Below are 13,942 nucleotides of genomic sequence, written 5' to 3'. Positions count from 1 at the left end.
GGTTTCCGATTCAATCCATTTGCGGTTCCGTGTTGGGTTGTTATATTTCGACATACACATGTTAGTGCCTATGTAGGAATATCCTTCTCCCAAAGTTCTCCTTCTATTTAGCCCCAAACCACCCCTGTCAACACCATGGTAAATACAACATCCTAAGCGGACAATTGTTGTATTGACCGAAGGGTCTCCAACAAGAAAACCACACTGAAATTTGGGGCTTCTTCTCCCCCAATTCTAAGCTTTCCAGAAAATGTTCCTCACCCAAAGACCCTTTTTCTGTTATAATTTCTTGGTAAATTAGCCCCCTATTCTATTTCTCAACTTGGGTTCCATTTCACCCAACTTTGGGGTTTCAAACCCAACCTTTCACCATTTTATCCATTTCAGTAGTCTACTCTAAGGCCTTGGAACATGCAGAAACTATATAAGGAAAAAGCCCTTTGTTTTCCCCATTCCCTTACTTTGGTGGTTCCACCAAATAATTCATACTTAACCAAATGTTACGAAACTTATATAGATAGGTAGGGGACTATGAGATTCATGTTACGAAACTTATATAGATAGGTAGGGGACTGTGAGATTCACCTTGTACTAGTGTTTTCTCAGCATAATACAAAAGGTTCAACCTTCGATAAGTCTCACCAACCCTTGGCCTTGAGCTCTCCTTTCCCTTCTCCCTCAAGTTACTGTTTGATAGGGTTTTTCGTGAAATGATGACTTCGCTTTGCGTTAGAGTTATTTCTAGGGTAGACAACCTCAAATTTACGATTTCATTTTACCATTTTATCATTGACCAACTAGGTCCAGCGGTCGATACATCAATCGGCTAGTCCAACAGTCTCATCTTGGGCCTCTGGTGGCTCCATTGCTACCCTAATCATATTTAATACTCTCTCCCCCATATTCCATGGTTTCCTTCCTCCCTTTTACTAGGTCTCTAAGTCTGACACTATTCCTGGAAAGGATTTCTAAACTTAAAGGTCCCTCTTGAGTTGTCAGTCCCCACCGGTTCCCGAGTTAACCCTTCATCATTAAAAGGGGGAAATGTTACATCATGACCAAACTTCCAACCCTAAAAAACAGCTTTGGATTACAACAAAGTAAATTTCCTTCTTGCGAAGTAAAAAATGACTTGTTTTTAACATATAATAGAGCATTGTTAGCTTGGGTTTACATATTTTTATGTTATTCATGCTTTTAGCTAGTCCAAAAACTCTGATGCATCAATCAAGATCACTAACATAGATCTCTTATGTCCGGGCAAGGCGTGGGTCCGTGCATCCACCCGCTGGATGCCCAGGCCGTAGTATCAAGCAACCATGTTGGTATCATCTGCAACCAAGGGCGGAGCCAGGATTGAACATTGGGGGGGGGGGCGAATGTATGTGGGCCAATGTGGGACCCACTGTAGGTTCCATATCAGAATATATTATTATATTTTAATGTGGAGTTTACATTAAAAATTAGGTAAATTAATAGAAAATTCGTGAGTGAGAGAGAGAGAGAGAAAGGGATAATTTGAGAAAGAGAGAGTGAATACCTGATGTGGAGAAGATTTAGGAAAATTTCAAAATTTGTTAACTACTTCAATATTTTGTGAGACGTGTGAGAAAAAAAAAGAGAAAAAATAGGAATAAAATAGGAGATTCACGAGAGAATAAATAGAAATGAAAATAGGAGAGAATATATAAGGAGAAATTCATGGATCGTGAGTTAGTTTTTAATTAGAATTTAACCTTTTATTCCTTAAAACTAGGGATGTAAAGATAACCATTAGATAAAGATTATGAATGACATTTGTACCCATCATCTTTATCTTAAATTTTTATTTTTAATTTTTGGAGGGGAGCCAAATAGTGGTATTTCACATTTAAAGATAGAGAGATAAGGAAAAAAACAAGAATATTTACAATTTCAAAAAATCCGGGGGGGGGGCCATGGCCCCCTCCGGTCCCAACGTGGCTCCGCCACTGTCCGGGCAGACACACGGACGAAGACTCTACCTGGTCACAAAGGATTTGGACTCCAAGATTACACCCCCCCCCCTAACTTTTATACATTTGAGCAACCAAGGCTTTGAGAGTAGCCATAAGTACTAGTTACAGAAATTTACTAATAGATACCGGTTAATGTAGGCCCATAAAAATTGGATAATGGACTAGCCCAAACCCGTGGTTCTAATTCTTAAACTTGTAATAGATATCAACCCACATAACCGTCCCATTAAATAATTAAATGCTCAATAAGTTTGAATTTTATCTAATGACAAACCTATTATGGGAAACACAATATTACTCTTCACACTATTTTTTTTATTTTTTTATTTTTTATTTTATTTTTTGGAATTAAACTTCTTTCAAATAGATGATATTGATTATGCACGGGTTGACACCATAGAATAAATATAAATTATGGCAAAATTATATTTTATGTCAGTTGGTACAATGGCTTTTGAGGTAGGGGATGGTTGAAAGCTGAAAGTTGAAATGAATAACCCTACAAACATTACTATAAACCGTATTCTATATCAAATACAGAGCCATACATATAACTAACATCGCAAAACGACCTTCTCTCAGTCATTTTATCAAACACCTTTTGTACATTGTCCATAGAATGAAAAATGACAACCAAAAACACCAAGCACCACTTAACTACATGCTCTCAGTCATTTCGCTAAAAACCATCTGTGCAGTATGCAAACCATCCCATTTTTTTTTTTTGGAAGTCCTGACAAATGATTAGTGAAGAGCTACGTGTAAAGTCGATGATATAATGGAGAAAGATTGGTTCAAATTGAACTAGATGTGTTCTTGTTTGTACCGCTTGCAATTCAATATATGTTTTGAACTATTGAGGATCAAGAAAATGGCGGTGGTGAAGGCACAAAGCTGTTCAAAGTATTCGAGATAGATAAGATAGGTGTATATTCTGTTTTGTTAAAATGTAAAGACACGTGTCTATTAAGATGTAATCTCTATTCTATAAATCACATCAGATGGTCTTCTTTAAATCATCAAATGATTATTGAAAATACTATTGTAATATGGTATCAGGTTTCTCGTTCGATCCTAAATTCAATTCATTTTTTTAAATAGTTATCTTCTTCAAAACTGTGTTTTCAGATCTAGTAAATTTCTGTTCTGTTTAGTTCTTGAAAGGCTTCTTCTCCATCGCGTCTCTGTTTCTTCTGTTAGGGTTTTTGTTTCTCTGTTTCTCGGTGCCGTCAACTTCATCGCCCTCAGATATGCAATCTCAATAATCGTCTCCCTCTCTCTCTTTTGCGAATATCCTCCATTATCTCTCCATCAAGCTCACTGGTGATAACTATCTGGTATGGAGATCGCAGTTCCTACCTCTACTAAATACTTCAGGTTTGATGAGTTTTGTTGATGGAACGCATCCACGACCGGTGCCATTTCTTGATTCTTCTTCTCCAACTCCAGTTGCAAATCCATTGTTTTTTCTTTGGTATAAACAAGATCATCTTCTTCAACTCCGGTGCATTCTCATGTTGTTGGTTTGGAGACCTCTACGGCTGTTTGGGCGGCGTTAGCCACTATCTTTGCTTCATCGTCTCAAGCTCATTTGATGCAACTTCGTCTACAGTTGCGTAGTATCAAGAAAGGCGGGAAATCCATGGCCGATTACCTTCTCAAAATCAAGAAATTAGTTGATGCTCTTGCTCTGGTGTCTGTTCCTGTATTAGATTTTGAATTGGTCTTATTTGTTCTTGGAGGATTAGGTTCTAAGTACCAATCTTTTGTAACGTCTGTGGCCACTCGGGAAAATTCAATTGGTTTTCAAGATTTACAGGGTCTTTTGTATTGTGAAGAAATCATACATGCTTCTGTCCTTCAAGATTTGACCAACACTGTTACTGCTCAGGTAATTCAAGCCTCTGATTCTCGGACATCAGTAAATTCACGATCCTCTGCAAATTTTTGCCAATATTATCCTCAACGATTTCATGGAAGAGCTCCTGGTCGGGGTTTTGGTAGGGCAACTGGAAGGAATTATCGTCCTCTCGTTTCGTGTCAACTCTGTGATGGGCATACAACTAAGAATTGTTTTCAAAATTTTTTGGGTAATTCTCTGCCTCAGGCACACTATGCTGTTTCCTCAACACCGCAAGTTAATATGGAAAATTTGAGCTCGAAAGGTGTAACATCATGGCTTTCAGATTCGGGTGTTTCTCATCACATAACAGCTGATTTATCTTCCATTAGTTCACCTTCAGAGTATCTTTGGCATGACTCTGTTCATATCGGTGATGGCACAGGTTTGTCTATAAAGCATGTTGGTAATTCAAACATATCTGTTTCTGGAAAATCTTTTCAATTATCTCAGATTCTTCATGTTTCATCAGCTTCTCATAATCTTTTGTCTATTAGCAAGTTTACCTCTAATAATTCTGTATTCTTTGAATTTCATGATTCTTGCTTCCATATTAAGGATAGCTTCTCAGGTCGTATCCTGGTAACAGGGCCTCTTAAAGATGGAGTTTATGATCTTCCTGTGGAGCAGTTTTCTTCTAATTCCATTGTTGCTTTTTAAGCTATAAGAGCTTCTACTGATGTATGGCACTTACGTTTAGGACATGCCAGTTATGCTACTATTAATAGGGTTGTTTCTCAATTTGATCTTCCATGTTTTGGTGATTGTTCTTTAAATTTGTGTAATTCTTATCAGCTAAGTAAATCCCACAAGCTGCCTTTTCATTCTTGTATTACACATACTACAACACCTCTTCAACTTGTGTATTCAGACTTGTGGGGTCCTGCTCATGAGGCCTCTAGAGATGGACAGAGATTTTATGTGAGTTTTGTTGATGATTTTACTCGCTTTACCTGGTTATATACAATATCTTATAAGTCTGAAGCATTTAATGTGTTTCAAGTCCTTAAACTTCTTGCTGAAAAACAGTTCTCTGCAACTATTAAGCTTTTCAATCTGACTGGGGTTGGGAATTTCAAAGTTTTTCCAAGTTTCTTGTTCAATGTGGTATTCAACATCGTCTATCATGTCCATATACCTTGGAACAAAATGGTAGAGTTGAGCGTAAGCATAGACAAATTGTAGAAATGAGACTATCTTTACTTGCTCAGTCAGGTTTACCTATGAAATTTTTGGTTTACCTATGAAATTTTTGGCTGATGCCTTTTCTTCTGCAGTTTTTATTTTAAATAGATTGCCCTCTACTGCATTACACTTTGACTCTCCATTCTTTCATTTGTTTCATAGAATCCCAGATTACACTTTTCTTTGTGTTTTTGGTTGCTATTGCTACCCATTCTTAAGACCCTTTAACAAGCATAAACTGGACTATAGATCTGCTTCATGTGTTTTTATTGGCTATAGCCCAAAACATCATGGCTATAAGTGTTTTCATCTAGCTACTGATAAAATTTGTTTCTAGGCATGTTGCCTTTGATGAATCATTGTTTCATTTTCAGTCTCACACTTCTTCTTCATTTTCTACTCCTTCCGTCTCCCCCTCATTTCCTTTATTACTTCCTTCCTCTGTTGTTCTTAATAATAGTGAATCTGGACAGCATGTTATACATGACTCTGGGTTACAACTTAATGGTTCTTTTCATGACAAACCTGGATTACACTCTACTGGATTTTTACTTAATGATCAGCCACGAAATGTTGTCCTTGTTGTTGCTCCTACAAATATTAGAACAGAGGTTGTTAATTTGTCACATACAAATGCATTGCCTGTTGCTAATGAGCCACTACCCTGTTCTCTTTCTAATGGGAATGTTGTCCCTGTTGTTGCTCCTACACATATTAGAACAGAGGTTGTTAATTTGTCACCATACAAATGCATTACCTGTAGCTAATGAGCCATTGCCGTATTCTCTTTCCAATGGGAATGTCATTAATCAACACATTGAGGCAACTATACCTAATTTTGGGTCAGCTTGTATTGATGGTAATGGGCCTCCACGTACACTTATTGTTGGATTTTCTGATAATGGAAATGAAAATGGATCCTCATGTGTGTCAATAAGTGCTACAAATACTTCACAGATTGTTGGGTCACCTAGTACTGAGATCGAAGCTGTTCCAGTGTCTTCTACTAATTTTTCTGTTGCTCGTCATCATCCAGTGGTCACACGCTCCCAAGATGGGACCCGTATCATTAAAGTTCCAAAAAGCTTTTATGCTACAAAGTATCCACTACCTCTTGCTCTAATGGCTAATGGACTTCTAATTTGGAACCTTCAAGTTACATTCAAGCTTCTAAATCTGTTGTTTGGTGGCAAGCCATGGACAACGAATTTAATGCTTTAATAGCCAACAATACTTGGATTCTCGCTCCTCCACCTGTTGATAGAAAGATAATTGGGTGTAAATGGGCTTTTTAGAAATAAAAGGAAATCCGAAGGGTCAATTGAAAGGCATAAAGCCCGTCTCGTTGCAAAGGGCTATACTCAAGAGTATGGTTTAGATTACAAAGAAACATTTAGTCCTGTCATAAAACCAACTACCATACGGATTAATATTCTTTCTTTGGTTGTTTCCCAAACTTGGAAGGTTCGTCAATTAGATGTAAATAATGCCTTTTTAAATGGCACTATTTCTGAGGATGTCTACATGAAGCAACCGCCAGGCTATGTTGATTCACACTTTTCAACTTATGTGTGCTAAATCATTGTATGGACTCAAACAAGCACCCAGTGCCTGGTTTCAACGATTAAGTTCTTACTTTATTACTCTTGGCTTTGAAGGGTCCAAGACGGATTCTTCTCTCTCTATTCGGCGTCATCCCACCGATTCTCTGTTTGTATTGGTTTATGTTGATGATATTTTGATCACCTGACGCTCTTCTCTCGCCATTGATGACCTTCTTAAGCTGTTGTCTTCTGAATTTGCTCTCAAAGATTTGGGTCTTAGTAGATTCTTTCTTAATTTTGAAATGATTCCTCTGTCATCAGGAATTCTCCTCTCACAATCTAAATATATCTCTGGGTCAGCTTCGTAAAATCCCACAAGCTACCTTTTCATTCTTGTATTATACATACTACAACACCTCTTCAACTTGTGTATTCGGACTTGTGGGGTCCTGCTCATGAGGCCTCTAGAGATGAAAACAGATTTATGTGAGTTTTGTTGATGATTTTACTCGCTTTACCTGGTTATATACAATATCTCATAAGTCTGAAGCATTTAATGTGTTTCAAGTCTTTATACTTCTTGCTGAAAAACAGTTCTCTGCAACTATTAAAGCTTTTCAATCTGACTAGGGTGGGGAATTTCAAAGTTTTTCCAAGTTTCTTGTTCAATGTGGTGTTCAACATCGTCTATCATGTCCATATACCTCGGAACAAAATGGTAGAGTTGAGCGTAAGCATAGACAAATTGTAGAAATAGGACTATTTTTATTTGCTTAGTCAGGTTTACCTATGAAATTTTGGGCTGATACCTTTTCTTCTGCAGTTTTTATTTTAAATAGATTGCCCTCTGTTGCATTACACTTTGACTCTCCATTCTTTCGTTTGTTTCATAGAATCCCAGATTACACTTTTCTTCGTGCTTTTGGTTGCTATTGCTACCCATTCTTAAGACCCTTTAACAAGCATAATCTGGACTATAGATCTGCTTCATGTGTTTTTATTGGATATAGCCCAAAACATCATGGCTATAAGTGTTTTCATCTACCTACTGGTAAAATTTTTGTTTCTAGGCATGTTGCCTTTGATGAATCATTGTTTCCTTTTCAGTCTCACACTTCTTCATTTTCTACTCCTTCAGTCTCCCCCTCATTTCCTATATTACTTCCTTCCTCTATTGTTCTTAATAGTGGTGAATCTGGACAATATGTTATACATGACTCTGGGTTACAACTTAATGGTTCTTTTCATGACAAACCTAGATTACACTCTACTGGATTTTTACTTCATGATCAGCCACAAAATGCTGTCCCTGTTGTTGCTCCTACACATATTAGAACAGAGGTTGTTAATTTGTCCCATACAAATGCATTGCCTGTTGCTAATGAGCCACTACCCTGTTCTCTTTCTAATGGGAATGCTGTCCCTGCTGTTGCTCCTACACATATTAAAACAGAGGTTGTTAATCTGTCATATACAAATGCATTACCTATTGCTAATGAGCCACTGCCCTATTCTCTTTCCAATGGGAATGTCATTAATCAACACACTGAGGCAACTATACCTAATTTTGGGTCAGCTTGTATTGATGGTAATGGGCCTCCACGTACACTTAATGTTGGATTTTCTGATAATGGAAATGAAAATGGCTCCTCACATGTGTCAACAAGTGCTACAAATACTTCACAGATTGTTGGGTCACCTAGTATTGAGATCGAAAGCTGTTCAGTGTCTTCTACTAATTTTTCTATTGCTCGTCATCATCCAATGGTCACACGCTCCCAAGATGGGACCTGTATCATTAAAGTTCCAAAAAGCTTTTATGCTACAAAGTATCCACTACCTCTTGCTCTAATGGCTAATGGACTTTCTAATTTGGAACCTTCAAGTTACATTCAAGCTTCTAAATTTGTTGTTTGGCGACAAGCCATGAACAACGAATTTAATGCTTTAATAGCCAACAATATTTGGATTCTCGCTCCTCCACCTGCTGATAGAAAGAAGGATCTGTAAGTGCGGAAAACTTTCCTTTATTTATTTTAGGAAAGTGTATTATTATATAGTCCCACATTGGAAACCGAGGTGTCGGAATCCAGTTTAATTAATAGGTACCACCTATTAACTCTAATTTATAATAATGAGACACACCAGTGTGTGTGCAGTGTATGAGTGAGGACGGTATACCGTCCGAGCGCACATGCGCGGCGTGGGCTGTGGGCTTTTGTGGCGCACGCACTTAGCACTTAGATATTGTTATGATCAACGGTAGATCTAGGGCGATGGAAGTAGATCCATAATATTGTTTTGATGGTTCAATATGGACCGTTAGATCGTGCGGCCGAACGATCCGACAGCTCATATCTGAATGTCAGCATTCGTATCCCTACAGAGAGGTGCACCCATACGAACAGAGTCATGAACTGTTCAGTAGAGGCACCTCAATGCCTATATATACGTCTAGCTTCACAACAGCAGTACAAGAGAGAAAATCCCGAAGTCTTCTCTGTTCTTGAGTTTTGCGAGTGCTTAGCAAAACTCAAGAGATTCAACTCGAAGTTGGGCTTTTTTGTATCCTGGGAGACGGTTCGCAATACCTCATAGCACCTTGATGTGAGGGCGAATTACGTCTTAAGAAAAGCGACGTTGTAAAGTGCCTAGAAGTTCCAGCTCAAATACTGTGATCTTTTTTCTATTTCTTTAACAATTTTAAAGAAGGCAAAGAGCGCACAACTTGATTACAAAGAGAAATCAACCAGGGGTGGGAAGAAGGCCAACTTGTCGTGCCTTCCAACAAAAGACCTTCCCTAGCTAGAGAGTGAGCTACAAAATTGCTCTCTCTACAAAATAATTACATATGAATGTTTAATTGAATGTATTTAGTTTGTTTAAATTGACAAATACATATTAATTCAGAGGTATTTCTTTTCCATACCAAACTAAACACCAACCAAAAAAAGAGAGGGTTTCATAAAAGGGGGAAAAAAAAAATCTACAATTTCATAGTATAGGAACCCAATTTTAAGGCAATGAATCATAGTACAAGATGTAATTTGAAAGGGTTTTTAGTTTGAGAATTTGTTTATGGTTTAGCTTCTGGTTGAGCTTGTAGTCTCTATGTTATTATTTACTATTTGGGTTCTTGATTTCTATAGTGGGTGGGTGGGTTTTCTACAACATGGAATGACTTTTAATTTCTTAATGGAAATTCACCAATAGCAATTTTGCTTTGCATGGAATTTTTGCTTTCGTTATAGGATGTTTAACTATTTCTATACGTTCTTTTTCTTGCATACCATGAGTATTAGTAGGGATAGGGAAGCAAACACCATCAATGGGGATGTAGCTCACATGGTAGAGCGCTCGCTTTGCATGCGAGAGGTACGGGGTTCGATACCCCGCATCTCCACCACTCCCAAGCGACCAATGATTAATTGCATTCGGTGGAATAGGGTTTCCATCATATCTGAATAAGAAAGATGACACAATGCCCCTGTATGAGCTCGCTTCGTTTTGCACTTTTACTATTATCGCGCAAAATTGGCTCAGGGAGGTGGATGATCCTACCACGTCTCTTTATTTCTTTCATTTTCACATTTTCTGTGCATAACAAGTTTCAAAGTGATTGAACGGTAAGATCATTTAAGAAGATCATTTCTGATATTTGAATTTGAAAACACGTGGGAGATACTTTTGACTATTTTTTTTTCTTTTTTTGACTGTTTAATTTAATAATCAAGATATTGATTTTATACTCTGCTTCTGGGTTCTGATCACTTGCAAAGCAACTTGGGGAGCGGCAGAGTGGTAGGAGAACATCCAACAGCCCACTTCCGTGATGTAAGTTGATCTACTTGGAAGTTGAATCTTTTGAATTAGTGAAAGCTCATAAAGGTTTTAGTTTGAAGATTTTCCTTTTAACCAGAAAGGCTGAAACTATCTGTAAACTGCTATTTAGCTTTCATGACTTCCCTTCCTTTGTTTTCTGAGCCATACACATATTCTAGTTTGTTTAGGGTTTAGGGTTTAGGGTCACAAAATCAGACCATGTTGCTTTGATTCTTCATGTTGATCCTCCCATTCTCAAAAACAAAAAACCTTTCAGATTTGAAAAATTTTAGACCCTTGAACCTACATTCTTAAATGTCATCTCTGAGCACTAGAAAGTTGATTTCAAGGGGTCTCCATCTCATATTCTTCATTCAAAGCTTATCCACCTCCAACAGCATCTTAAAAAGTAGAATTGCTCGCATATTGGAGACCTACATAACAAAGAATCTCAAATTAGAAGGGACATTGATATCCTTATGAAATGTCCTTGTCATGTTAGAGATACACATTGGGAATGTACTGAAAACAAATTGTTGGCAGCACTTAGATTGACTCTCAATCAAATTGATCAAAAATGGTTTCAAAAATCTAGAGTTCAATGGCTCCAATCTGGAGATAGAAATACGAAGTATTTTTACATCACAACCATGAAAAGAAGAGCCCGAAATAGGATCAGATCTCTAAACTATAATGGAATCTACCATACTTATCCTAGCAGCATTGAATCAGCCTTCATTTCTCATTTTAAATCTGTCTTTAAATCCTTCAAACCCACATTTGTTGATTCTTATCTTGACCCTATTAGAGGAAGGATCTCTAAAGAACACATCAGCTTTCTTAATTCCCCTGTCACTGATGAAGAAATTCAATCCACCATATTCAGTATTCCAAGTCAAAAAGCTCCGGGACCTGATGGATTTTTTAGTGGTTTCAATCATGCTACTTGGAATATCTGCAAAAAAGAGATCATTGATCATGTCAAGAACTTCTTTAGTACAGCCACCTTAACATCTACTATCAATCAAACATTCATATCTCTTATCCCCAAAGTTGATGTCCTTCCTCGATGAATGATTATAGACCTATTAGCTTATGCAATGTCACCAAGATTATGGTCAATAGGATCAAACATATCCTTCCAAAAGTCATATCCTTCAATCAAAATGGATTCATCAAGGGGAGACATATTCAGGATAACATCCTGATTGGTCATGAAGTCATGCATAAGATCAATCAAAGAAAGAAAGGGAAAAGAGGCATAATGGCTGTGAAACTTGATATTAGTAAGGCATATGATAGGCTTGAGTGGATTTTTCATTGACCAAGTCCTTCAAGCTTATGGTTTTCCATCAAACTGGATCAATGGATTATGTTTTGCATTACTACTCCACAATTCTCGATCCTTATCAATGAAAATCCATCTGATTTCTTCAAGCCCGAAAGGGGTCTAAGGCAAGAAGACCTTCTATCCTCTTATGTGTTTGTATTATGTGCTAAAGTGCTATCCAGTCATTTGGAAGAAGCTAGATTAAAAAAGAAAATTAAAGGAATTAAACTTTGTAAGGGGGGAGAAAGTCTATCTCACCTGGCTTTTGCTAATGACCTCATCTTGTTTGGCCAAGCTAATTATAGGGAAGTATCAAACTTCCAAAACATCATCAAGAAGTATTGTATCGCTTCGGGTCAAGTTCTCAATGCACAAAAAACAAGAGCACACTACAACAAGAGCACTCCTAACATAATCAAAAAATAATTAGTTGAAAAGTTCAATATGACTCCCACTTCTGAACTTGATCTATACTTGGGTATCCCGTTATTCAGTGGTAAGCTCAAGCAACAATACTGTTTGGGGCTTATAGAGAGAGTCAATAAGAGACTACATGTAAAATCCAGCCTTATCCTAACCCTGACCCGGCCCGGATTTTATACTATTGCAGGTCCGAAGACCCAAAGTGGAGGTAGAAGAGACTTGTTGGCCCTCGTAGTTGAAGATTCGATGCTTGATCAAGAGCCTATGGACATTGACAATGATGCCCCTTACTTGAGCACATTGTCAGTGTTGAGTGAAAATTTGCGCATTGATGAAGATTGAATTAGTTGAAGCACTTATTGGACCCCTGTGATCAATCCGAAGGTATTTCTTGAAACTAGACTTGTTGATTGACTTGTAGGAGAAAACCTAACTCAATTCGGATATGTCTGGCCTTCCAAATCCACTCTTGAAGTTGCTGTCATGCCTTGGTTGGCTGCTTGGTCGACCGACAGTCGACTAGCCAGTCGACCAGCAGTAATGAAATCCGAAAAGTTACAAAATCACTTCCCATTTTGCCCCTACCTTTTTGGAACTCGTGAATGAGGACCTAAACTAATCATTTGCAGTCCAGAGCACAAAGCTGGACACTTTCTTGGGCTTTTCTTGATGTTTATGAAGATCTTTGACTCCAATCATTAGTATTACACATCAATCATCAACTCAAGGTATGATTCCTTCTATTCTTCTTCTAATCTATTCATTTTCTACCAAATTATGATCTTAAGACCATGGTTGAAGTGCTGCAACCTTGCAAACACTTAACCATGAAGTTTCCCCATTCAATCCCATGATCATCACCCCATGCTTGCTATGTTATAATTCAATTAGGATTACTTACATGTCATTACTTTGATTTCTTCCATTTCAACCTTGTCTTGATTCAAAACTGATATGTAAATACATGTTAGGTCTAGATTACTATGAATTCATGATTCTAACTTGATTCTTATCATTCTCTTGATTGATTCCCATCATTCTTTACAATTTCAATCAATCCAATTCGATTTGTGATATTTATCATATAGAACATAAGGCTTCGATTTGGGTATTTATAATTGGACCGTTGGATCGTCATGAAATTTAGTGTGTAGTATCATCATATTGTTTTAATCATGCCTCCAAATTTCTTGTCGATCGGAGCACCGGAAGGTCAGTTTCTGACCAAGTCTTCAATTTTGCCCATGGTTAACAAGTCTTAGTCGACTGACAGTCGACCAAGCCAGTCAACCAAGAGATGGTGACATCCCTGTACTTGGCCGAATTGGTTCGTCTGACCTCTAATTCGATTGTTTTCTTCTCTGATGTTACTTGTATGTTGTCTAGGGTACCAACAATGATTTTTGGGACTATCCTTGGTGATCATTGATTTTATTTACGACTCGATTAAGGTAAGGACAGTTGTTAACTCAAGTACATTGATTATGTAAACATGCTTATACTTTGAGAACTCAATGGTTATATTCCTATGTGTACTCCTTAACCATGCATGACTATTATATGCATTTTTATCAAGTAATAGTATGTTACATATCATTTGGAATAAATAATTATCCTTTATGATTATGTATATGATTAATCATGTTATGACATGTCTTTAATTATATGATGAATTGTTGAATTGATATGATATGATAAGATTGAACTTGTGGATGACTACGTATGACTTGGGATTGAGGAG

At 37.4% G+C, this 13,942-nt stretch overlaps 1 non-coding gene across 1 annotated transcript; it reads left to right on the top strand.

Annotated features, from left to right (window-relative positions):
• Positions 1-9,956: 9,956 nt before the first annotated feature.
• On the top strand, positions 9,957-10,029 carry TRNAA-UGC (transfer RNA alanine (anticodon UGC)). The gene has a single exon. It is a non-coding gene; the product is annotated as a tRNA-Ala (tRNA).
• Positions 10,030-13,942: the final 3,913 nt, after the last annotated feature.

The sequence above is a fragment of the Hakea prostrata genome, chromosome 10, assembly GCF_041222555.1.
Source record: "Hakea prostrata isolate BN-2017 chromosome 10, UWA_Hpros_2, whole genome shotgun sequence".
Classification (NCBI taxonomy): domain Eukaryota; kingdom Viridiplantae; phylum Streptophyta; class Magnoliopsida; order Proteales; family Proteaceae; genus Hakea; species Hakea prostrata.
Note: the sequence above shows the minus strand (reverse complement) of the source record. Positions and strands in the feature narration are given on the sequence as shown.